The sequence below is a fragment of the Saccopteryx bilineata genome, chromosome 5, assembly GCF_036850765.1.
Source record: "Saccopteryx bilineata isolate mSacBil1 chromosome 5, mSacBil1_pri_phased_curated, whole genome shotgun sequence".
NCBI lineage: Eukaryota > Metazoa > Chordata > Mammalia > Chiroptera > Emballonuridae > Saccopteryx > Saccopteryx bilineata.
Genome location: NC_089494.1, coordinates 246,569,436 through 246,596,775, shown reverse-complemented (window position 1 = coordinate 246,596,775; position 27,340 = coordinate 246,569,436).

Here is a 27,340-nt window from a genome sequence, read left to right as displayed (position 1 = left end):
TGAACTGCTTGTTAAAATACCTTTTGAATTATGTTTTAGAACTCGGGACAAAGTGGACGCAGTTTATTCTTCATTCTGTGGCGCTGTGAGGGCTTGCTCACAATTTCATACTAGAAGAGATTTTCGACCTCCAGTTCAACTTGCTATTTGTGTAATTATGGGTTCTGTACATTTATTATTAGTGTCTCTAGGTTGTTCTCTATTCTACAGAGAATAAATGTCATCTGATTCTTTATTTGAAAATGACCTCCTACTCTTATACCTTGCATTATAATTTGCTTAAAGCTCTCTCTGTTGATTATTCACTGTATTTTTTTCAAACTTTTATCAAGATGGTAAAACTCTTCAGGTTATAAAGATGAAAAAAAGAAAATGGAGGAGGAAGAGGAAGGAGAAAGAGGAGGAGACTATTCACAGAGAGCACTGCTATTCTTGAGCATGGGTCTGCATATCAAGAACTCTGCTAAGCTGCTATCAATGCAACACAAGTAGTATTCCTGCATCAGCCCCGTGAGGGAGATGGTAGTTCTATTTTGTAGAAGAGCAGTATGAGTCACAGAATGTTTATACAAGTTTGCATAGTTGATGAGGGGCAGAAGCAGGATTTAAAATCACGTTTTTATTTTTTTTTTCTGACTTCAAAGCACTTGTTTTTGTTCATAGTGCTATGGCTTGGACTAGAAATCCCATAGGTAGAGTAGTTGAGAACTGAAATATCTTAGCATACCCAAGCAACTAGTTGAAGTGAACAGAACCAAATAATTCAACTGATAATTTCTTGCATAAAAATAGCGCTGTGTACTGAATGAATAGAACATAAGAATGTTATTCTAGGTGTCAGATTTTTATCTTTTCTGTTTGCTTCTTACAATATTTACACCAACACTCATGAGGCTACTATGTAATTTTTAGAATAGAATCTCCAAAAGATTAAATTTTTTTTAAAAGGTGGTAAGTAAAAAAAGAAAAAAGGTAGTAAGAGGTAAATCAGACTCTTAAATGTGTGTGTCCTCTTACCCTGAGTCCATCACTTTTTCAATATGCTTTTTTCCCCAAAATGCTGTTGTGTCAGCAGTATTTTCACATTCTATTTGTTTTAATAAGAGTTTTAAATTGATCCATTTTTCAGATTAATTTAAAAATTACGTTATCATGGAAAATATTTCTACTGCTAATCCAACACATTGAAAAAAAAACTGAAAAGCGTTTTGAATCATATTTAGTGCATCAGATATTTTATAGTGTTTGTCACATTGTGAAAACTTGGAAGTGACAATAATAAAAATGATTTAAAAAATTGGATAAATATACAACTGGCATGCTTTGAGTGATTACTATGTACCAGTGGCTATGTTCAGATTTTCACATAAGTTTTCCTGCTTAATCTAACAAAAGAACAATTAAAAAGAAAACAGCGTGGCTGGCTTTTCTGAACAAAGTGACTGCAGCAGCCTTTCACATTTAATACTTTCAGTGGTACAAGATCCTGTTTTCCCCTAGTTTAAGACAATTTGTATAAAACAAGTGAAATGTTACCAAAAAAAGCAAAAATATGGAAGCACAATATTGTAAAAATATACAGGAAGATAACAGAATAAATGAGGCATCAACAGAGATGACTTTCTCATTGGAACAAAAAAAGAGAGGAAAGTTTACCTCATCACTTTGAAATGACAGTCAAAAGCCTCTGAGAAATATCGTGGAAATATTAAAATATCTTGTCCAACCTCCACAGATATTCATTGATCCTTTAGTATGCTAATACCCATAGTCAGTTCTTTCAGACCATCATCAAAAATAGCTCAATGTTATTGCCAAGATCAGAAAAGGAATGAAAACTACTAGATGTCCCCCTACCCTTCCAGAAGTTCCACCAAAGGACTTGCTCAAGTGGAATCTAAACTCTTCAATGTTCATTCCTTGCTATGAAATCTTTAATTCCCACTCTCTTTTTACAAAATTTTTTAATATTAATTCTTATTCATTTTTAATTTTCAAATGTCAGTGTTTCAGGTAGAGAGGTGCATATAGCTGATTTCCAAGCTTAAATCACAGCCTAGCACTGACAGGTTCAGGACTGGTCACAGTGGCAGAAAACCTCAGAATTGAGAACTCGGGTGTAATAGACAAACCACAGAATCTTCCTTCAGTAGAGCCTGTTTCACTGTTCCCATATACAGATATTTTTGTTTCTGTACTTTGTTCTGCTACCAAGCCATTGTCAAAACATTTTCTTCAGCTTGGAACATTTCTTACTTGATCACTCCTACTTACTTTTTGGGGTCATGTTTTTCCAGAAGTCTTCCTTGGCCCTCCACACTTTGTACAGGGTCCTCTTCTTTGCATTTCCAAGGGGCCCTGAGCTTATATCATCAGTGGATTTCTCCTAGGCTGATGAACATTTTTGTTTATATATATATATAAATATATATATATATAAATATATATATATATAAATATATATATATATATATAAATATATATAAATATATATATATATATATATATATATATATATATATATATATATATCTGTGACTATTCAGTTACTCTGATTGTCAATACCTAGTACTGTATAGTGCCCAGAAAAATATAGTTTCCGTAAGTGGATCGTTTCAGTAAATGTAGACATTTGTTGTTGGATGTTGCTGGATGTGCATGAATGACAGTGTCCTCCCCATCAGTAAACTTACCACTGACTTGGCTACACTCTGCTACGTAGCTCAAAGCCGGGGGTCTTGCCTATGATGCTGAGGCCTTCTTCAGCTGTGGCTTCTTACTTTATGGATTGTTTTGTGTCTCTTTTTCTTCATTTTTTTTTTTTTTTTACACAAGGATAGGTAATTTCAGAGAGCATTTCTATCTCCTCCTTCTTTGTAAATAGGAATTCCTCACTGCTCATAATGTGACTACAAGAGTAGGGTAGAGTAAAGGGGATCAAGTGATTTATAAACAGTCGGTGTGCTGATTTACAAAGCTTGGACTGTCTTGTAGTTTGTGATGAGCCAATGGAGGGTTTTAATAGAGAGAATGACAAGACTAGATTTCATTCTCTGCTGGCTCTAGGGAAGATGGATTGAAGGAGAGAAATATTGGAGAAGCAAGAAAATCAGTTAAAGGGTATTCAGTACTACTGACCTGTATATGAAGGGCCCATGGGAGGGGTCAGCAAACTGTCTTCTGAAAAGAGCTAGATAGTACATATTTTAGTGCTTTGTGAGTCATATAGTCTCTGTTGCAACTGCTCAACTATCCCTTTGTTGCTTAAACTCTAAACAAAATGAAAATTAATGAGTATATCTGTACTCCAAGAATACTTTATTTATGGAAAACAATGTAAGTTTTATATAATTTTTATTTGTCATATAATATAATGAATTAGCTTTTTCAATCATTATAAAAGTAAACAATTTCTTCTTTGATGAACACACCAGAACAGGCAGCAGGCTGGATTTGGCTCAAGTCCTAGGTTTTTCTGACACTGACCTAGTCCATCACTGGTTGGTAGTAGAGAGGAGGGATTTAGAAACAAACTAACACTTGAAAGGTACAAAAAGGTTGGCTTCATTAACTCTTAGCCTAGTCCAAGTTAGTAGATAATCAAACGTTTTTGAATGAAGGGAAATAGAGAAAAACTTTGCAGCAGCATCATATTCTAGTGAAGAAAGAGGTAGTTAGTTTTAAATAGAAGGAGGTAAATAGATAGTTTTACTTTTTGTTATGTAAGGTATTGTGAGGTCCCCAGCCATTATGGAGAATTCTGGAAAAGGAGTTGATGTGGAGAGCAGAAGCAGAAAGTGTTTGTCTTAATTTCTGCTCTCTAGTATTTCCACTCCAGAACTAAGCATTAGCTAGTTCTAAATTGATTAGAATTCTCTATTTAACCTCCATGTTACACAGAGTTTGTGTGCAGATACTTCTAGAACTTTCTTTGGTTTGAAAGATTCTCTTATTGGCATATTTCTTGTAGGTTATTTACACCTTAACTAGTGTGTACTATGAACTCCTTTTAATTGAGAACTTTCCTTTGGAATTTTTCCGCTGGAGAAAGAAGGAAAGATATTTCTCAAAGAATTTGGTTCTCTTTTTATCATTAGCCTCATCATCATTATTATTATCATGAAGTAGAGACATGAGTAGTCAGCTACCAGGTGAAAAAGCAGGTAGAAAACCTACTCCACTTAAAATATTATGCCATTCTCTAATTCACTTTGTCTTAGGTTTCCAAAGACCGAAGTGAAGAATGACATTGAAATTCCTTCCCTAATATTTTCTGCTTTTCCTTCCTCTGCCCACCCACTCCCATTTTGTTTCTCACATGTCTCGGTGACTTCTCCAAGCTTGTTGATGCTTCTCCTCCTCTTCCTCCCCTTTTCACCCTCCTCCCCCTCTTTCCCCACCTCCGCTTCCTTATTCACGGGCATTAATACTCTTGAGACTTGTGGCTTCAAATAAAAAAATAAAGCTAATATCTGGAGTAAAACTTAAATATTTTATTTCTTAGCAGGTATATACTAATATTTTCAGAATGGAATAATTTACCCTAAATCCAAAAGAATAACTGAGGGGATGGAGAGGAACATGTCAAGTACAGTGTGGTAGACATTTATCTGCCAAGTCTCATCCATGCAGATCATCTGAACGAAACTGTGATGTCATTTTGGTGCAACCAAATAAAAAATCTAGTTTAAGCAGGGGAGAAGTTGCGTTTTGAAGGTTGTTGTAGGAACTGGGTCTCAGAGGATATTACTTTTGTAAAATAAGCAGACTTTTTATCATAGAAGAGATCTATGAAATTCAAAATTGTAGAATTGCTAAAAAATTTCTAGGCCCTGGCCGGTTTGCTCAGTGGTAGAGCGTTGGCCTGGTGTGCGGAAATCCCAGGTTCGATTCCCGGCCAGGGCACACAGGAGAAGCGCCCATCTGCTTCTCCACCCCTCCCCTTCTCCTTCCTCTCTGTCTCTCTCTTCCCCTCCCGCAGCCAAGGCTCCATTGGAGCAAAGATGGCCCGGGCGCTGGGGATGGCTCCTCAGCCTCTGCCCCAGGCGCTAGAGTGGCTCTGGTTGCAACAGAGCAATGCCCCGGATGGGCAGAGCATCGCCCCTTGGTGGGCATGCCGGGTGGATCCCGGTCTGGCTCATGCGGGAGTCTGTCTGACTGCCTCCACGTTTCCAACTTCAGAAAATACAAAAAAAAAAAAAAGTTTCTAATTAAAAACTGGCATAGGGGAATCCTATACTCTGATTGGGTCAATTGCTTTCTGGCCTAGTTTTATGAATAGAATTACTTCTGCTTAGTAATGGCAGTACATAAAATGTTGACAAACTTCTACAAATCAAGGTTATAGAAATCAATTAGAACAAGGTCTTTAAGCATCAATGAATACATTGTGTATAGTATTTGAGCAACTACGAGTAAAAGTAGGCTAAGTATCACATTATCATTGCATTTAGTATTTTGTAATATCAATTATTTTGGAACTGCTTCCAGCATTGTTTTTGTTTCTTTAATTTTCCAAATTATTAATTTGTTTATCCTTATTCTGACCCATTTTCTAGTTTTTTTCTTTTTCTTATTTCTAATTTTTTCTTTACTTTTGTATACACACAAAATGTATTTTTAAAGGTTTGTGTTGATTGATTAGACTATTTAATGCTCAATGATTAAAATCAGAAGCAAAAATATATGATCCTGAAAATAACCTTTTTCTTCCCAGCACCTGAAATAAGGTAGGGGGAAAATAAAGGGTTGGATGGCATACAGACCTCATTTGGATCCTGACTCTTATAATTTTATTCTTTTAAAACTTAGTTCAAACTATATCGTTTAAAAACTGATAATGTATACTTGTTGTGGTTAGAATTTAGCAGTTAATCCTTTTACAAAGTAATGCATTTATTTGTCTATACATATTTATTAAATTTCTATTCTAAAGAAGGCATTTTGCTCATTACCTTCAATGATAAAGAAGATTTTAAGGCCTGAGATCTGCTCTTGAGAAACTAAGAGGGCAAAGATGTGTGTACATTGATAGTGCATGTCTGTGTTTGATAAGTGGCAATATAAAATGGAAATAAAAATTCCTCAGAAGACAATAAAGTAAATATTGAACACAAAACCATGCAAATATTTGAGTAGATAACCCAGAATGGACTTTTGAGAGAAATATCATTTTACTTTGACCTTCAAAGATAGAATTCATAAAGACAAGGATTAGAGAGGAGAGACAGATGAAAATTTATTTATTTTAGGATTCCAGGCAAGGAGAGGGTTATGTAAATGATGAAAAAACAGATCCAATAAGATAGTATGAATTCCCTTTATAGAAGTTCAGCACAGTTTATAGAGGTTAATCTTGGAGCAAAGATGTAGAAAATGAAAACTCATTGCGATTAAGACATTAGAAGGATATGTTATAGCTCTGTTTTTCTCCCTGCATCTAGCCAAGCATAATGATGATAATGATAATGATAATCTCAAACAACAGCAACAATAAACATTTTTAGTGCTTCTTATACGTCAGACCCTCCTAATAAATTGAAAATAAACCTACATGTTAAGTGCTATAATTGAGCCTATTTTATAGATGAATACTTTGAAGCACAGAGATATTGAACAGGTTGCTCAAAATAGCACAGCTTTAAGCAGGAAGAGCCAGGATTTAAAACACCATGTTTTAATCCCTTTGCTGTTCGGAAAAAGACAGAACTAGAGGAGAGCAGAACACTGATGAACATAGCATGTCCCAAACTGAGAACTGAAGTTACAAACTTTGTCTGTTCTCTTTCTGCTTCTAATCTGAGACTGAAACCCCAAAGCAATCCTTTACTACATCTCTCTCATTCCAATATTACATTTTTTGTACACTTTCATATTAATCTTAAGTATTCCTTCCATTTGGTCTCTTTTGTAATAGCCTCATATTAGTCCCTGATTATCTTGTGCCTGATTTACTGCCATAGGTAGCTGCCTAGTGTCCCGGCCTCCCCTTCGCCCCATGTCTCCCAAACCATGCAGCACTGTGCTAGTGATATTTCTGACATGCAATTAAGCATGACATGCTCCTGCAAAAAGACCTATCTTGTGTCCTTCAGAGCCCATAGAATAAAGTCTAAATTCCTTCTTTTGTCATAAAAGGCTTTACTTAACTAAAAATGGTCACCTTTTTACTCAACTCTAAGTTCCTATAATGTGTAGAGACTAACATGTGTTTTCTAGAAATGCTTTAAACGTAGGCCTTTTTTCTAATGATCAAAATAAATATAGTTTTTTTTTCTAATGATCAAAGCTCTTTCATATCTACAGACTTTACAGCTTTCCTGCTCTTGGCTGAATCTACCCAGTGAACTATTCCTTTCATTTAAACATTCAAACAGGTCTGACCTCCTTTATGAATCCTTCCCAAACCCAGCAATCAAAATGTGTTTTTCTATTTGCAAACATGAACTTTATAAACCCTATACTAACTTCTAAGTGGAGTATTTATAATACTCCAAAGATTGCTGCCTTTTATTCATGACTCTACTGGTAAGATCTTTGAAGACAGAAACAATGTTTTAGTGCTAATGGTGTTCTCAGGGGCCTAGCACAGAGCCTGGCACCTGGTGAAGGTTGAATAAATAAAACAGGAATTAGGAGGTTCTGGCTCCAACAGTTGACTTCTTCTATAAAGGGGCGGGGGGGGGGGGGAGAGAATGTAATTGAAGAAAAAAATAAATAAAACATAGGTCTCTCATCAAGCCTTTCTACTACCTAATTCATGATATAAATTTATATCTAGGCTCAAAGAAGCCACATAGGGTAAGACAGAGATTTTACATGGTGTTTGTGCCAATGCCTGAGATTTAATCTAATACCTGAAAAGGGGGAAAGTCCTTAACCTAGTTGAGAACTGTCCCGCACGGCAATTCTGTGCTCCCAAAAGATGCCGGGAAAGCCAGATTGGAGGGGTTAGGGGTGGCAGGCAGGGAGGAAGACAGACACAGAGGAAAGAGGGAGAGAGCCACCTGAGGAAAAAACGTGAGACAATTAGCCGCTGTGATTAAAAGTTTTCATCGTTCAAATCACTTTTCAGTGTAATGCATACCGTCTGAAACATTAAGATCTATTTCTAGGCTGAATAACAGTCTGTAGTACAAAATCTGGATAATTAATTATCTTCCTATTGTATCCATAAAAAGATTAGGACAGATTCATTCAGTTATCGGAACCACGCCCTCTGAGGTGCTGGTTGGCCTTGCTGGATGGCCACCTCCCTCCTGAGCTCCGCCTGAACTCCGCCTGGTTCCCAAGCCTCCTGTGGGCACACGCATGCAGTCAGCTACCTCCTCTGGGTCCACAGAGGAGTGTTGCGTGTCACACAGCTCACTTTCTGATGTGCAAGCTTTGCTCTTCCCTTAGGAAATGGGATTCAGACAGGCACTTGATCTCAGCACATTGATTCTCGTATGATTTTTATTTTATTTTTTTAAATTAAGTGAGAGGTGGGGAGGCAGAGACAGACCCGCATGTGCCCTGACGGGGATCCACCCGGCAAGCCCCCTACTAGGTGATGCTCTGCCCATCTGGGGCCTTGTTGCTTGGCAACTAAACTATTTTAGCACCTGAGGCAGGCCATGGAGCCATCCTTAGTGCCCGGGGCCAACTTTGCCCAAGCCATTCCAGCCATGGCTGTGGGAAGGGAAGAAATGGGAGGGGGTGAGAAGCAGATGGTTGCTTCTCCTGTGTGCCCTGACCAGAATCGAACCTGGGACTTCCACATCCCTGTGGACACTCTATTACTGAGCTAACCAGCCAGGGCCAAGTCTCATATGAAAATGTCACTTTCTCTCACTGCCTTGGGAGTTAGTTCAATGCCACGAAGGGCGGGCTACACAGTGAGATTTTACATAGAAACCAAATCAGGAGACTCTTGTTTTAGGGAAGTGTGTGACTTTATTCACCATCCTGAAGAGCAGGAAGGAAGACAAGATGGACCAGGGCAGGACAGGGAAGCTGGATCACTTCTCAGTACAATGGAAGTGTTTTATGTGGATAGCTCTGGGTCTGTGCACACAATTATCTCAGTTCATCTTCACAAACTATCAAAAAATGGTATCATATGCCCCATTTTCATAATCAGAAAAATGAAATTTTGGCACAGAGCTGAGACAGATGCATTAGTTTCTAAGCACACTGCTCTTGGTATTACAGCTAAGTGAGTTTATAAAAGGGCCAGCAGACAAGTGCTGGTGATAAAGGAAAATAACAAATTTAGATGTATTAGTCCAGAAAATCATTGCTCCATGAAGAGCATTTTAATTCATGCATTAGGGAACTGTTCATTAGAATGTGTGTCGCTCTTTGATGACCAAACTGGTATTTTATTTAATGGTCATTTCCTCTTGGCAGAGGCTCTAGCTTGTACTTTAGTGATTAGGATCTTATAGAAATGTCTGAAATAAAGTGTAGAAAGCTTCTAGACATCAAGTTTTGGATCCACAGTCTGGTAAAGGTAAAGGTAGCATTTATATCTATTAATCTATATAATAGAGTCTTTTTCTTTTATGCTAAAAAACGTATTCATCATACTTTATTACTGACTGCCATTCTTATTCCTCTGACTCTTATTAAAGTTACCATAAGCAGATAAATAAAGGGCTAAAGCCATAGGACAAAGAGACTGAAAAGGGAGACAGCAATATGACATTTTGAAAGTTGCAGTGCAGACAGACCAGTGCCAACTGGCTTTGTACAAAAAGATTGCCCTTACTGCTTGACCTGTGGTATCTTAATAGGTAAAAGTGTCGACCTAGAAGGCTGAGGTCACTAGTTTGAACCTGGGACTTGCCCGGTCAAAACACATATGAGAAGCAACTCTAAGTTAATACTTCTTGCTCCTCCTCCCTTCCTTTCTCTCTCCTCTCTCTTAAAAAACAAACAAACAAACAAACAAAGCAATCAGTAATTTTTTTTTAAAGCCTGACCAGGCCATGACACAGCGTGTAGAGTGTTGACCTTGGAGGCTGAAGTTCCAGGTTCCAAACTTCAAGGTTGGCTTGACCATGGGCTCATCCGGCTCGAGCACAGGCTCACCAGCTTAAGCTCAGGATTGCTGGCTTGAGTGTGGGATCACGGTCACTGACTAGAGCCCTGCAGTTGCCGGCTTGAAGTTCCAAGGTCACTGGTTTAAGCCCCTTGGTTAAGGCATTAGGTACATAAAAGGTACATAAAAATGTACAACACATTGTTACTTAATTCTTTTCTTAATGTGATGTGAGAATTAATCAATGAACAACTAAAGTGCCACAACTATGAGTTGATGCTTCTCATCTCCCTTACTTCCTGTCTCTCTTTCTCTCTCTCTCAAATAAATAAATAATAAAGTCTTAAAAAGAATATCTCCCTTTTAAACAAACAAACAATAACAAAACAAAAGACCCTCTCAGCCAGCAGAGGGGAGACCCAGGGCAGGATGATCAGTGTCAAACAGCTCCAGAAAGGCATAGGAACTGGGAGATCCAATTAGCTCAGAAGCCAGTGGTACAGATGGGGCTAGAGACAGGATTCTTTTCAAGTCCTTGAGAAAGAAATATTGGATGCTTATAATGCCCCCAACACCTTGATGATTAGCTGACCCCCTCCTGACCAAACCAAACTATGTCAAACCTAGTGTTCGACTCACTGAAGATATTGGTCTAGCAATACTTTGGTTTGGAGACAGAAGACACATTTGAAAGTGAGACTAACAGAAGTAAAATCAGGGAAATAAAAGAAATCAGTGTATTAAATAATAAGTTTTCCCTCAACTTCTTTTTTTACTGCAAAAATAATTCCAGGCAAGGGATTGGGTGGCTTCTTTCTGGAGAAACTCCCAGCTTCAAATAAAATACTTCTGTATAGCAAAGCTTGGTAGGCAGCCAGAGATAAAACCATCGAGTTTCTTCTACATTGAAGTACACAATTAACGATCTCCACAAATGCGCAGACTCCAATTAGCATTTTATTTTCTAACTCTCTCCTGTCAGTTGACAGCCATGAATCAACAGATATTGGACAACAGATATTTATACATAAAACTTCTAACATACCAGAAAGAACTGGGTAAATGAAAAAAAAATTAATGGAAAAAGGCAATCAGAGGAAAGAGACAATAGTGAGAGAAGAAAGGTAAAAAATAAATTCTCAATACAGTGTTCTAAGATATAAGAGAGACTACTAAACCATAAAATAGGGAAAGAAGAATTAAAAACAGGAAAAAAAACCACTTAAAAAATCATTCAGAGACCTAAATTTTTTTTGGACACACATAATAGCAGAAAGCTGTTTTTAAAAAAAAGACTAAGAGACATGGCCAAGAGTGTGGTGGTTACCAGGGGTGGGGGGAGGGAGAACGTGAGAGGGAAGGAGGGAGAGGGGAAGGGGGAGGAGGAGGGGCACAAAGAAAACTAGATAGAGGTTGACGGAGGACAATCTGACTCTTGGCGATGGGTATGCAACATAATTGAATGACAAGATAATGTGGACATGTTTTCTTTAAATATATGTACTCTGATTTATTGATGTCACCCCATTAACATTAATAAAAATTTATTAAAAAAAGAGTATAAAGATAACATTTAATATCTTCTCAAATTTTAAAACAATAACAACAAAAAGAAATAGAAAATAGAGAAATAAAAACAATAGATTTAGAGAATTAGTCCAGAAAACTTAATATCTAAATAATAGACATTTAGGAATTTAGAGGCAAGAAAATGAATTTGGAAAAAAAAAAAAACTTTTAAGAATTTCATGATCGAATTTTATGAAATTCTAGGTTTTCAAGACATAAGGTATGTTCAGTTAAAGGGATGATGAGAGACCCACCTAATGTCCACCAAGCTTTTTTCTGTAGTTTTGGACATGTAACCCGGTCATTTAGAAAAGTTTGATTATCGTATGGCAATGGTTCTCAATTTCCCTGTAATCCCAGAGGCAATGGAGATCTACTACAATAATTTCAGACTCAAGAAAATGATTAATAAAGACATTTTTTTTTTTTTTTTGTATTTTTCTGAAGCTTGAAACGGGGAGAGATAGTCAGACTCTTGCATGCGCCCGACCGGGATCCATCCGGCACGCCCACCAGGGGGCAACGCTCTCCCCACCAGGGGGCGTCGCTCTGTTGCGACCAGAGTCACTCTAGCGCCTGGGGCAGAGGCCAAGGAGCCATCCCCAGCGCCGGGGCCATCTTTGCTCCAATGGAGCCTTGGCTGCGGGAGGGGAAGAGAGAGACAGAGAGGAAGGAGAGGGGGAGGGATGGAGAAGCAAATGGGCGCTTCTCCTGTGTGCCCTGGCCGGGAATCGAACCCAGGACCTCTGCACACCAGGCCGATGCTCTACCACTGAGCCAACCGGCCAGGGCCAAGACATTTTTATTTCTATACGTTCTCAATGCTTTTATTCTCAAGTGCTCTTTCTCAGGAAAAGGGATCAGCGTCTTCTCCCTGATGAGGGCAAAACCGAGGGAAAAAAAGCAGGACTCAGAAAAAGGGTTTTCCAACCCAGGAGAGAAGGAAATCTCTCAGGATGACCATGGAAAGAGTCACACAGGAGGAAAGCTTCAGACCAGGAACATCACCATTGCAGGCTGGAGCAAGAGACAGAATGCCTGGAAAAGATGCTTCAGTAGCATCAAGAAGTAACACCCAGGAATGTTTTTAAAAATCTAAATGCTCTGACCGTGCTCTACGTGGCTAAGCTGTGCATAATACGTGGGCACTGTCTACTTACCCAGACAAAGACAAGGAAATGGGGTTAGGCCACACAGCTAAGCTGTAGAAGTAAACTAATCACATAAACAGAAATGAAGGAACAACAGTGAAGGTACTTCGTGTGGTAACAGAGAGAAAGACCAAGAGAAATAGCTAAACTTGTTGGAACCAGTTGCTTCAAAGGAGAGAGGATTGGGGTTAGGGATCAACAAAGTCTGTTCTTTTTACATATAAGTTTTGCAAAACATTTTGAAATGTCCAGCTTTATATAAATATAATCTTCACTGAAAAAAATGTAATTAATTAAAAATATATTTAGTAACATTAATGCTCCTGATATCACCTAAGTAAATATGTTAAAAATAAATAGTAGCTAAGTATATGAAAATATTTACCTTATATATTAATGATGTCTAGTCCTTTGTATATTAATATCACAATAGTACTCTATCTCTATTTTGTAAATCAGTAGCCTGAGGTTTAGGAAAGCTCATCAACCTCCCACAGTTCAGATATCTTTGAACTGCCAGAACTGATACTCAGGCATAGCAGCCTCAATATAAGGCAGCTATGGAGGAGAAATGTCATCTGTGGTGTGGAATGAATGGACATACAACTTAGCAGTTTTTACTAAAATTTACCTTGACCTTGACCGTGACTCTACCGTGGACCAAAGCCTCATAATGCTTGAATCTTACTAACTAGCAAATTCATCCTTTTAAATAAAAACAGAGAACAAGAAACTACTGACGAGAATAACAATTTATTATTTTTATAGTTTTGTTAAACTGCCTACAGTCATTTCAACTCACATCCAACCCAACCTCTGCTCTTTCTCATCATAAACAAGTAACATGCATCAACAAAAACAAATAATGATTTTCTAAACCTCTTTTGCTACTCGAGCTTTGCCCATCATTTGTAAGTATAGCGATCATTGCTTTGCAACTTAATTGTTTATAAGTGCTTTTTGAGGCCTGGCTTTATAACATAATTAATTAGCTGTGCTAATTATTTAATTTTCTAATTTTCACAACTAGAGTAAGAAAACCACTTATAGTGTATGCAAGGCCATTAAATTAGACTACTTATCTCAGAACTATATATATATATATATATATATATATATATATATATATATATATACATATAAAGCTTTTTTTTTTTTTGTATTTTTCTGAGATGAGAAGTTGGGAGGCAGAGAGACAGACTCCTGCATGCATCCGACCAGGATCTACCTGGCATGCCCACTAGGGGGCAATGCTCTGCCCATCTGAGGTGTTGCTCTGTTGCAACCTGAGCCATTCTAGTGCCCTGAGGCAGAGGCCATGGATCTATCTTCAGCGCCCGGCCAACTTTGCCCCAGTGGAGCCTTGACTGCAGGAGGGGAAGAGAGAGAGAAAGGAAAGAGAAAAGGATGGAGAAGCAGATGGGTGCTTCTGTGTGTGTCTTGACTGGGAATCAAACCCAGGACTTCCACACACTGGGGTGGTACTCTGCCACTGAGCCAGCTGGCCAGGGCTGTGTTTAAAGCTTTTACTTGCAAAATTCCCAGTCTTCACAGAGGGCTGTCAGTGCTATGTAGTCATCATCCTGGAAAGGTCAGAGACATCCATGCTAAGCAGCTATTATGCAGTCTATTGGCATGATTCTAGTTTAGTATTGGAAGAGAATTCCAGTTGGTAATCAAAGATAATTGTATGCAGATAAGGATGTGCCAAGCATGGTTTCAGGTGCTTTGGATGCAATGCCTTGCTCCTTTTAACCTCACAACATTCCATCTGGCAGGTATATTAGTTTTATTCTCACATTACAGATGAGGACACCAAAGCAAAAAAAATTAAAACAAAACAAAACAAAACAAAAAAAACCCAAGCAACTTTGCTAAGGCTACCCAGCTTGAGGTCAATGGCCAGACCCAAACGTCACATGTTGGCACTCTGGCTTTAAAGTTTGTGCTCTCAAGGTGACTCGAAGGAGAAATGGGAAATTATGGAATAGAGTGGATACATTACCATTTTAGTGCCATATTTGTAAATTGAGTGACCTGAGTTAAATACTTTGACTCTCTGGACCTCCGTGTCTTCATCTGTAATTTGGGTTATTAAGGATACTTACAGGACTGAATGACAGCCTATCTGTGGAGCAATTTGTAAATCCTTAATCATATAAAACACTATTTACTTTAAAGGGGAGCAAATTCACATGACTGAAGTCTTTGGAGACACAGGTTACCAACTAAAACATAGACTGGCAGAAGAGGCAGGAACAGGTTTATAACTTCTGACCCCTATAATTCTACAGAGCTGAACTTAAGAGTCCTTTTAAATAAGGGACAATTGAATGACAGTGCGCACTGCTGTGGGATTGCAGATTGTGGTAAGACACATCAATAAGTCCACCTATGAGGAATAGAAATTGAGAACTCAGAGAGTCAATGAGATTTTCAGGCTTAATAGGACAAGTGTAATTAACTGAATATTAGGTCTTCCTTCCCACAGGACTGCAGAGGAAATTGGCCTTTGACAGAATAGCATAATTCAGTCAATAATCACATTGAAGTGGTGAGGATAATTCAAAAATGAAGGCTGCAGAGGAATGCTCCCGAGAATGCATGCTCCCGATGACCATGCTTATTCTCTGGCTTGGGCATCGCTAAGTGATATTTTTTTTTTATAATTCAAAAAATTCTTAAACCTAGGAATGATACATTTGGAAGGTCCTAGGTGGCTATAAACTTCATAATAAAATACAACTCTTTCAAGGTCAGAAGGAAATTTATGTTCCAGAATCACCTACTGCCAGCTCTACTTCAAATTTAAAGAAATTAAAATAGCAAATACCACTTGAATATAACGTTCAGATTTTTAGTCACTGCAAACTCAATTTTTACTTAGTTAATTAGTGGCTGGCACATTGAATGACATACAATGCCAATTCCAGCACAAAACAGACTGTAAAAAAATAAGTTATGAGTAGGTAGGAAAAGCTTTTTAAGTAAATAGAGATCAGTGAAATGCTGCAGTTGGATTGGGGTTCAAAATGTGTTAATTTAATTTGATTTCACTAGAGAATTATATGTCAACTCTTTGAGAGTCAGTCATTAATGGATATTTCTAGCATTTGCACTACTAAAGCCTTCAGTTGGCAATTAAACAAAGAAGAGTGAATTAGTGGGATATTCCATATTATATCGTTGGTTCAAGACTTGTTTTGAGTTTAGAATTCATAAATTTGAACACTCCTATTTTGTATAATAATTTTACCTTTACAGCATATATATGGTTGAAAATCCTAAGAACTAAGAATATAAATAAAAATTTCTAGGTGCAAAGATAATTCTTATTTTCTTAAGATCTTATCTATGCTGGTCTTGCCAGCCATTTTACCCACCATGCAATGCTGAATATGCAATAGTGGGAAAAAAGGCATAAGAACAGATGGAAATATAACCAAGTTGTTCTAAACTAGGCACTCAGGAGGAAGCTAGCAGCCAAAGGTGTGCCAGAATCTACATTAAAAAACAAACAAGCCCAACCTACAGAAATTGTGCCCCTAGAATATATGGCACCTACCTTCATGGTCAAAATGGAAAGAAACATTGAAGAGGAAACCAAAATGTTTTTGGAATTTCCTAGAGCAGATTTGTGGGGTCCCTCACTTTCATTTTTCACTATCTGCTACAAAAAAGAAAAAAATTGCTTTAAGAAATATTTCTGTAACCTTTTCAAAGAGCTCTGAAAATAATACATTCTTGTAAATGCAACTCGGTTTTTAGATGATTGTATAAAAATATAAAATTATTTTTTCTAATACTTCTTTGAATAATACTCTGTATGGTATATGTCTCTATTTCTTTCACAGACAAGTTAGAAGGCTTCTATAGCAATTCTGTTATTTATTTATTTATTTATTTATTTATTTATTTATTTATTTATTTTGTGACAGTGACCAAGAGAGGGACAGATAAGGATAGATAGACAAGAAGGGAGAGAGGTGAGAGGTGAGAAGCATCAATTCTTCATTGTAGCACCTTAGTTGTTCATTGATTGCTTTCTCATATGTGCCTTCACTAGGGGGCTCCAGCAGACAGAGTGACCCCTTGCTCAAGGCAGCGACTGGGCTCAAGCTAGTGAGCCTTGCTAAAATGGATGAGCCCACGCTCAAGCCAGTGACCTTGGAGTTTTGAACCTGGGTACTTCATGTCCCAGTCCGACACTCTATCCACTAAGCTACTGCCTGGTCAGGTGCAATTATGTTATTTAAAACAAAATAACCCAAAAGTTAAAATTCCAAACACCACTATGTACAATTTCTTTCTTTTTCTCAGCCCGGGGCAGTGTGTGTGTGTGTGTGTGTGTGTGTGTGTGTGTGTGTGTGTGTGTGGTTATAATAGGATCTGTTGTTTTATCTTCCTTTCTCAATCATCTAAGAATAAGAGAGGATTTAGAGATTCCTGTATATGCCTGGCTGCCTAGCTAACATCCTGTTTTGACTGTTGCTTCTCTTCTGGTTGGATACTGATGACTATCATTGTCCTTCAGTGTCAAACATCCAAATGCTTGCTTTCTAGTGGGGAGTATTTTGCAATCTTCAGAGTCTGGTAGGGCAGTACATTCTTTAGTTATCTTAGGTAGGACATTTAGTCTAACTTGTTCTGCTCCAAAGGTAGTTCCTTTAGGCTCTCCTCCATCCTCACTTCTAGTGTCTCATTTCATAGAGTGAGACACCAGGATATCTGTGTCTTGCCTACCTTCTTCACTTTCCAACTGAACAGTGCAAAATGCATGCACATTTACAAGCCAACCATGAGGATGCTAGCTGTTGCTAGCCTTCTTCTTTCTGCCTTGCTTGTCTCACTACAATGCCCTGTTTAGTCTTCTCATAAAGGACCAAAGGACAAACCTGCTATATAAATAGACATTTACAAAGAGATAAGATGCTAGTCTCAATTTCTTTTAGTTATCTCTGATTTTTATGAATTATTTTATTGGAGCCTTCTCTCCCCTTTTGAACTTAGATGGGGCCATAGACTCTTTAAATCTTTCAGCTGCCACAGTAATTTAACTACATTCAGACTGGTGATTTGAGACACCAAAGAGCGTGTTCTAACCTCTAAGTCTTTTAATAGACAAGGATGATGACTAAAATAGAAGAACCCAGTAAGTCTCCAGTGTTACTGCTTTTGTTAAGATGGTCATTATTTCTTACCTTAATGCTGACAAGCATCTATGAATTCATGCCCATCTACCATCTAATACCTCTACAACATGATATCCAAATTCTAATCAACCAATAGACGTGATGGAACATGGTGTTAGGAGACAAATTCCTGAGGTTAAATCCTAGCTCCACCAGCTCCTTACTGGCTCTGTGACTTTGGAGTAAATTAAATTTTCTGACTGCATTCTTTTCATCTGTAAACTGATAATAGCAGTGCTTATTTTTTTAGAATTATGAGAAATATTAATACTGTAGTAGAATCTATGTAGCTGCACATAGTCAGCATTTAACAAATATTAGCTATTTTTATTGAGAAAAATTTTAATATTGGATTCAAATATTAGAATGTTTTCTAATGTTAGAATATGCCTTCCTTTTAATCAATCCTTTAAGATAGATAATGTTTTCTTTCTTTACAAAGAAGTGAAACAAGTTGAGAGAAAATAAAACTTGCCTAAATTCCCACAGGGCTTAAGTACAACAGTTAGAATTTTAACTCAACTTGGTTTCAATTTTAAAGCAAGCAAATAAACAAACAAAAAACAAAAAAATAGAAAACATAAAAAAACATGCTTTTTTCCTTTATATGACTGTGCATTTTGTGATCAAGTTAATCCTTAAATCAGTGGTCCCCAACCCCCAGGCCATGGACCGGTACCGGTCCATGGGCCATTTGGTACCAGTCCAAAGAGATAGAATAAATAACTTACATTATTTCCATTTTATTTATATTTAAGTCTGAACAATGTTTTATTTTTAAAAAATGACCAGATTCCCTCTGTTACATCCGTCTAAGACTCACTCTTGATGCTTGTCTTGGTCACGTGATACATTTATCCGTCTCACCCTAAAGGACAGTCTATGAAAATATTTTCTGACATTAAACTGGTCTGTGGCCCAAAAAAGGTTGGGGACCACTGCCTTAAATGTTCTGCACATCCTTTAGTCCAAAGACCTTTCCAGGGCAAACAAATCTCTGACATGGTCTTTTCCACATTGTCATTAAAAAAAGTAACAACCTCCTTGAACAGCTGTGATTACACTGAGTTAATTCTACTTCTCAGAAATGGCAGTGTCTTTCCTTCCTCCATATCTCTCCGTGTGACAATGTCCAGACCGAGATGCTGTCCCTCTTCCCCTAACTCAGTTCATGTAGAGAACTTACTTGAAGACTTCATCTCTGAAGTCATTCAGAATTGACTTTCTCCACACATTATGGTTACTTTATGCTATTTTATTAATATTGATATTACATTTATTAATTTAACTATTTTAAATTGATGGTGTGAAATCCAGTGTGGAAAACACTGAAGTGGTAAGCAGAAGACCTGGCTTTTTGTAACTACTATATAAACAATTTAGTTCATGATTGATGTAAACAAAATATAATCTTCACTTTTGCCTCAGTTGTATTTTAGGTGAAATGGACCAATTATACCACACATAATCTCTGAGATTGTACATAGCAAACATATTTTGAAAAATTGGAACAAGCTAGTCTCAATCACTTTTATAGAAAAAGAAGTTTGAAGAAAAAAATTAATTTAATGTTTTGGTTCAATTAAAAATTTATTAACATCATTCTGATCTTTTCTCTTGATTTTCTACTCGTCTACCTCCTCCTACTTTTTTCCTCCAAAAACATTTTAGTGAGAGATCTTTATATGTGTGTGTGTATGTAATCATATACATGCATGTATTTTTATTGTATATATGGTTATAATACACACGTAAATACATATTTACTATATATATGCCTAGATGTACTCTAATTTCAACAATGCAATTCTTAGACAAATTAAGTCCACTTTCAGTGTCTTAACTTATTTTTATCTTAAAAATTATTTGGGCTTACTAAAGAAAGAGCTCATGTCTTTTTTCAGTTTTTAAGGTAGAGATTAATGGGTAAAATCAGTTTCTGATTCTTGATATCAAAGCAAAACGAGCTCTTAATTTATATTATTCTTACAAGGGACTATGCAGCTAAACATCTTTTACTTTCTTTGATTTTAATTTGATTTTGCTAGAGAAAGTTAAAATTTTCTCATAAATGATGTTTAATTCAAAGCAAACATGTGCACATAATAAGCCCTCTGAGTTTACAATTCTAGACAATTTTTAAAGAGTGAAATCTGTAGGTTATAGTATTTTTTTCAAACACTTTAACACAAAGGTTAGCACACGATCAGCCAGGATACAAGAGTGTTTTTCTTCATCTGTTTACCCTCAACAGAAGTCCCAGGGCTGATGAAACACTGAAACATGGAGCCGCCATCTCTAGATGTTTGCCAAACCGGAAGAACACCGAGCAGCACAGGGAAAGCGCTCTTCTCCAGATGGCAGGGGACATAAAAGCAGCCATCCACACGTGCTGCAAAGGAAAGTTTGATTTTAGTGGTTCAAACATAATTGTAAGAAAATATAAAAGTAGAAGTAATTTCCAGTACAGAAATTAGATATTCAAAACAATGTAGGGAGAATATCAAGAAGGTTAAAAACGTTGATTTGGAGTCCGTTGGACCTCAGTTAAAGGTTGTTGTAACACTCAGGAGTATGAGTTTGAGCAAGTTAGACAACATTGTGTAATTCAGTTTACACATATGCAGAATGGGGGGGGGTAACAGCTCAGAGGATTATTAGAAGGATGCAAAAAATGATGGATGTAAAGCACATAGGCTATGACCTGAGATATGATCATTGTTCCACAGGTACTCGACATAAAAATGACAATCACAGCGTATCTAGAACATAGGAATGATTGAGGTCTCATAGATTATAATCTGAGTGCTTTGGTAAGAGGTTTATCTAGAATAATATTCATAGTACTCAAGACTTTCAGTGCTGAAGACACAGAAAAAAAGAAAAGGAATATATTGATTATAAAGTTAAGGAGATTAAGGAAAGTAAAATTGGCAATGAAATAAAATAAAACATAAATAATTAAGAACATTTTTAAAGCAATATTACCAAAATATTGAAAACCCTCTTTTGAACAAATTAAAAAATGCATCAGTTAATTAGATTAATATAATAAAAAACCACACAGAATATTCCCTCAAACACAAGCATATTAGGATTAAAATAATATAATTATAGTAGACTGATTTATACAGTAGCATGTTAAATTTGAAAACATGAATTATATATGATGTTTAAGGTACTATTTGTTTCAAAATTTATTTTCCAAAATTGATGTATTTATTGAAAATAAGCAGTGCATTATTAATTCTTGCATGAAATCTTTCAACTTTCAACATGATTATCTTCTTAATAGTTTTATTTTATATAACAAATGCACTGAGAAAAAGCATTCAGCTTTTTAAAAGGTTTCATAACACTGATATCAATGCCTTATATAACACAAGAGCTAAAATAACTCAGAGACCTCTGTTCTGTTTTACCTTGAAAATGTGATGTTAATTTACCCTATTCCAGCTGTATTGATTCTTTTGCTCTTTTTTGGTAATACCAGGCATAATGCAACATGATCCCCTCCGCCTGGAAATACCCCCTTCTGGATAATTTCTTCCATCTTTTCATGTCTTTAATCAAATCACATTTCTAAAACTAATTGCTTTTATTTTCAAAATATTTTCCAATGATCAGTTCTTTTCTTGCAGTTGCAAATTCACCTTTCATTGACAGCAATGAGAATATGGAGCTAAACTCTTTAATTAATTAATTAAATATTACGTAATTTTTTGGGTCAGTTGTCACATGTAACCTTGGTCAGGAGAAACATGTAACAAGGGAGAGGGGTTTGCCCTCTTGCTGCTAGCATGCTGTCTCCGAAGGCTCCTGCAGACCCAGAGCCTCCCCCAAGTGTAGTCACTGCAGCACGGGTGGCTCTTTAGCGCTAGGCAGTGATCATTTTTCCAGCTCAGAGATCCTGGACAGCATTATGGTCAGTAACAGCAAGAACCTTCTGATACCGCTCTCAGGACATTGTGTTCGTGAACATCACTCTCCAACTCCGCAATAGGGAGGCTCCATTAAGTTCCACCGTCCCAGCACCTCGGTCAGTTCTCCGCGGCTCTCAGGACATTGTGTTCGTGAACATCCCTCTCCAACCCCGCGACAGGAAGGCTCCATTAAGTTCCACCGTCCCAGCACCTCGGTCAGTTCTCCGCTGCTCAGTGCCGGGCAGCCATGAGCTCTCCAAAAATACCTAGGTTGTCATTTGATTTGTAACTTACGCATTTATAGTAGTTGTCAGACCACTTACAACTGGAAAGGTCTGCTTTTGTGGTCAAAAACAATGTCGTTAAATAATTTCTGACATAGCTGTGATATATGTCTATATATCTTTTCACATACGTAAAAAATTACTGTCCTATTTTTATCAAATAGACGCCATACTTCTGTTGTACTTAACAGCAATTCCATGATCAGCCGTTCTACGTGTGTGGGATAACACAGGCAAATTTGAAATTCTTAATTTTTCTACAGCTTTGAAGAATCTGCTCTTTTCTTAGAGTTTATTATTTTGCTCAACAAGGCAGTGCTTGATTATTTAAATACATAGCCAAAGGTATGTTTAGCAAAGAAAATGCTTTGTTGTTCTAGAAATTAAAGTAGAGATTAGTCAAATGAGTAGAATGAATATATTTTTAAATGCTGTAAAATTTAAGAAATAATAAAATTCTCACAATCTGGGAAATAAATGGATGGGGAGAGATGAGAGAAAGTCACCAAGAGACGAACTCAGAGGATGAGGCAATGAGGACAGATTGTACTGGGCCCTCTCTGCTGTCTCTTATTCTTCAAGCAGTGCTTTCAGAGAGCAATGGCCCAGAGCTGCAAACTCCGTTTTTGTCTTTCTGATCAAAACCCAGTTGCCGGATCCTGCCAATGTCTTGTGTGCTAGAAGCAAATTTGAATGATAATAAAACAGCAGCACTGAAGATGTTCCAGCTCATATTCATTTGACAATGAGAAAATATAGTGTGCTCTCATTATAATTGTCAGACATTGAAATGGTCCTTCCTCACATATTTATTCTAAATTTATTTTCTCTACAACTTGTAATGGTGTTGCTAGCCAGTCAGCAACCAGAAAACATGTTAGGTAAATTGGGAGTCTTTCATGTCAGAAATGTTAGGCCTAAAAATATAGATATGCCCAACGCTGATTTATAGCAAGTGCTGTGGGTTATTTACTGTGTTGTCATAAAATAACTCTGTTGTAGTTTTGTGATTTACTAAGTGCTTTATGTAAAATTCTGGGTGGTGGTTTAACCCAGCTCTTTAAATCATTCCTCTCCACTCTGCGGCTCTTGATGCTGAGTCTGATTTATGATGTCACACTGAAGATGAGAGGCTTCTATAGAAAAAAGATCTTTTATGAGTAGGGCTCATTCTATGGCAGCCATGCTGGACATTGAAGAGGTCTCATTTAGGAGTTACAATACCGACAGGCATGGCCAGAGACTGTCTGTGGGATTACTTCCTTCCACAGCTGTCAGAGTCCCATCCAGTCCCTCACGGCCACCACCTCTGAAGCTCACTGAACTCCCCATTCATCTTCAGCAGAGCTCCAACCAAATTTGGAAGAAAGAAATAGGTCTATAATAGGTAATAAATCAGTTTGGTTTTCTCTTTTTTCCCTCCTTTTTCTCCAACAAATCCCAATGATCATATAGGTCTATTCCCAAAGTTTGAAAAAATAAGGTTATTTGTTGTGATATGTCCAATCCATACTTGAAGAGATACAGATAGGATCCAACAATCTTCTCTATTATAATGGCAATAATGAGTGGACAGTTAACAATTATTCAGTTAACGTGATTAGTTGAGATAGGTGATGAATCATGGTTGATTGAAGCCTCATTAACGAGTGATAATAATGCTATTGTCACATTTGCTACAGTCATCTACCATTATGTTCGCCCAATTGAAGAGACTCATGCCATCTTGGGTCTGTTTATTTTTGCATATTTTAAAACATGACCAACATTAATCAACATATATTTAGATAATTTACTATAGATTTTTATTGAATTTACTGGGATGACATTGGTTAAGAACATCATATAGATTTCCGGTGTACAATTCTATACTACCTCATCTCTATATTGTATTATATATTCGCCACCCCACATCAAGTCTCCTTCCATCACCATTTGTCCCCCATTTTAAATATCAGCTGTCAAATTACCCTAATGTTTTCTGCTCACTTAAAGCCCGGGGATAAATAAGTAGATTCTGAGAGGCATTTCATTTGTTACTGTTGGGAGCCAGCATCCTGGTCTATATCCACTTGGAAATTACGAGTACTAACATTTGTGTGTGTGATTCTGTAACCCATACTTCTTAAAAAATAAATGTACGCTACAGCTCAACTTGATTGAAAGACCTAGTCAGAAATGAATCTGGAGGTTGTTATAGCTATATGTTTTCGGAATCAGGTTAGCTTTTCTTGTTATTAAATTTTGTAGCACATCCATCATCAATAAATCAATAAAATTATTGTCTATAATTTCTAAATATCAAGAATTTGTCATCAGAGTTAACAAAGAATTTGTTTTAAAATATACTTTAAACAATTGTAGACTTCTTATTTTTCTAAATATAGAAGTCTATGAATGAAGCCATTCACTTTTTTATGTTTTTAAAGGACAAAGTTGTATAATAATTGTGTTTACATATGTATCTCAATTTACACATATACTTTACACTACATTTTTTTCTCTTTGTAACTCTCTTTCCTATTGTTTATTTCTACTTATTACCCACAAACACTGGTCTCTATATTTCTCAGGTTCTATCTGAATGCTGGAAACAGATTTCTTGCCTTGATAAATGAGGCCTGCCAGAACGTATATACTGTGATGCCCTAGCACCTCTTGGAGTAATAATGAGAACAGCTGCTTTCTAATAGGTGTTGCTGTTAACTCTAGTGATAAAAGAAATTTTACAGAATGATCTATTGATGACACAAAATGATTCCCCAATTGATTTGCTGTCTGACAAGTAACAACAATATTACCAGTTGATATTAAACTTACATAAATGGGAAGTTAATATAGAAGGCTTATTTTAAAAAATATTTCTGTGCTGTCATATCTGAATGAAAAGATCTAAGTCCTATATCGTAATGGCTTGCAGGCTTGAAAATTAACTGCATGTAATATGACTAGCCATATACTCGATGGCTGTGCTTGCTCCTAGATAACCTGGAGAAAATAATTATCTACAGACCTAGCCCGTTCCTGGTCTTGATCTTTCTCATCCCAATGGTCTCCTTAATTTGTTTCCATACCTGTGATAATGCATGCATGATCGGAATACAACATAAAATGCCACACACTCTTGAACCATAGCCCAACCTTCAGAAATAAAATAAAGTTTGATCATATTAAACATACTCTGTAAAGGGTATTCTCTCTCTGCTTTGTTGAAATGGAAGGGAAATGTGTTTAGGTGCTCGCTCTTTGTTGGGTAGGTGGGTGAGTGTGTCTTACTAAATCCTGGCAGTAGAGCTGTCATAGAGCTACGAGGTAGGATACGTAGAGTTATGAGGTACATGTATTTAGATGGACCAAATTCCAAGAGGAAAAACAATTTGTCCTAAATTTATAAAACTATTAAATTTGCAATTAAAATCAAGGTTAGTCTAACTTCATAACCAATGTTCTTCTCACTATTTCAGTATAGGTAGCAACATTTTTGATTTATTATCTTGACTATTAATGACTTAGGATGGAAAGAAAATGCCTATGTTAAGGAAAAGCATATTAAATTTTAAAAAATTTGTTTGCTAATGACTTCTGTGGGATTCGCCAAGAAAAGCAAAATCAAGCATCTCTTTTCTGCACCAGTATAGAAAACAAAAGCTCTGAAAGTATATTCTGTGCAGCCAAGTTATTTGGAGATTTCTGAAGAGCAGGAGGTCTCATGGCTTTGACATTACATTCGTCACTCCTGCCAATCTTTGGTGCCTTTGCAGCCAAAGATTTTGTTTGGTAAAAAGCTGTGAGTAACTCATACTATGTTAAAATCAAAACTCTGGTCACACACACACACACACACACACACGCACACTTCATTTTAGAAATGACACATTTGATACCTAAAGTGAAGGGAATTTTCTGAGCTTATCCAGACAGCTAGTGGGAGCCCTCAGCCTCAAAGGGATGCCCCTGATTCCCTAACAGCACTCTTTGCACTGTACCGAGCTGCTTTACTGATATTTGACTAGCTTTGGAAATCGCAAATTTTAAAGGCTATGAATCCAAAGACTTGTACATTTGGCTTTTCCTTTGTACATTTCATAATAGCTTGGTGGCTGTGGGGAAGGTAATCTACTTCTCAGTGTGCATGTTCTTTTACTACGGGCAATAATCTACTGAGTTCTGGAGTTCCCATAATGTAAGTAACTCCCCTTGTGACTTCCAATTGCTGTAGGTCTGTAATGGTGCTTGGCACTTTAATAATTAGTCTACAGGGAGCTTTAATCGAGTAGGGCAACTGTTTTAATTAACTTAATCCCCAGAACAGGAGTTGACCATTAGACATCAAATCACAGTGTAGCTCCAAGTATTTGAACGCTGAGGAAATCACATTTGTTAACTACAGTGGGGATAACATTATCTTCTGTTATGAAACAATGCAGCTGCGTCTGATCTGGCTACCCAGGCCTCTGACACTGTGGTAAATTAAATCATTATTTCATTGGGATGAATGTATAATGGAAACAGCTTAAGAGTTTGGCTTTGGGTAGTGTAGAAATGATGTGTGCTGGCCTAATTTATGGGAAGCAAAAGACAAATATAAAGGAATAGCCATTTTGAAACTTACAGAGTACAAATTTTTAGCTGAGTACAGAAATGCATGTTGCAAAGCAACTCAGAAAACAAATTGGTCTGAAAAAGAACAATGTTTGCAATAATATATTTTTATGCTCTGATAATTTACTTTATGTTTTTTTAAACTATAACACTATTTTAGTCACTCATTTATTCAAACACTTAGTATACATAAATGCTAAAGAAAATGCTAGGTGCACAGGATATGAAGGTAAGTATTTGCAACCATAGTAAAGTTATAAGCTAGAGGTCACACTTTATTTTTTTCATCTACATAAAGAAATTTTTTTCTCACAACAAATGGAAGAGTTTTTTTTGTTTTATTTTTATTTTTATTTTTTTGGTTTTTTATTGGTCCATGTATTTCTTTTGGGATTCCACATACATTTTGAACATCTATTACATAAAGTAAGATATTAGGCCCTGGGGATTTGGGGGTGGAGTCGAAAGGGATAAGACACGTAAGGTAACCTCCTAAAACGTAAAGTGAAGTGGGTAGGACAAACACTAGAGGGCAATTAAATAAATACTGTGTGGTTGAGTTGGATAATAATATTAATTATAGGGTGCTATAAGA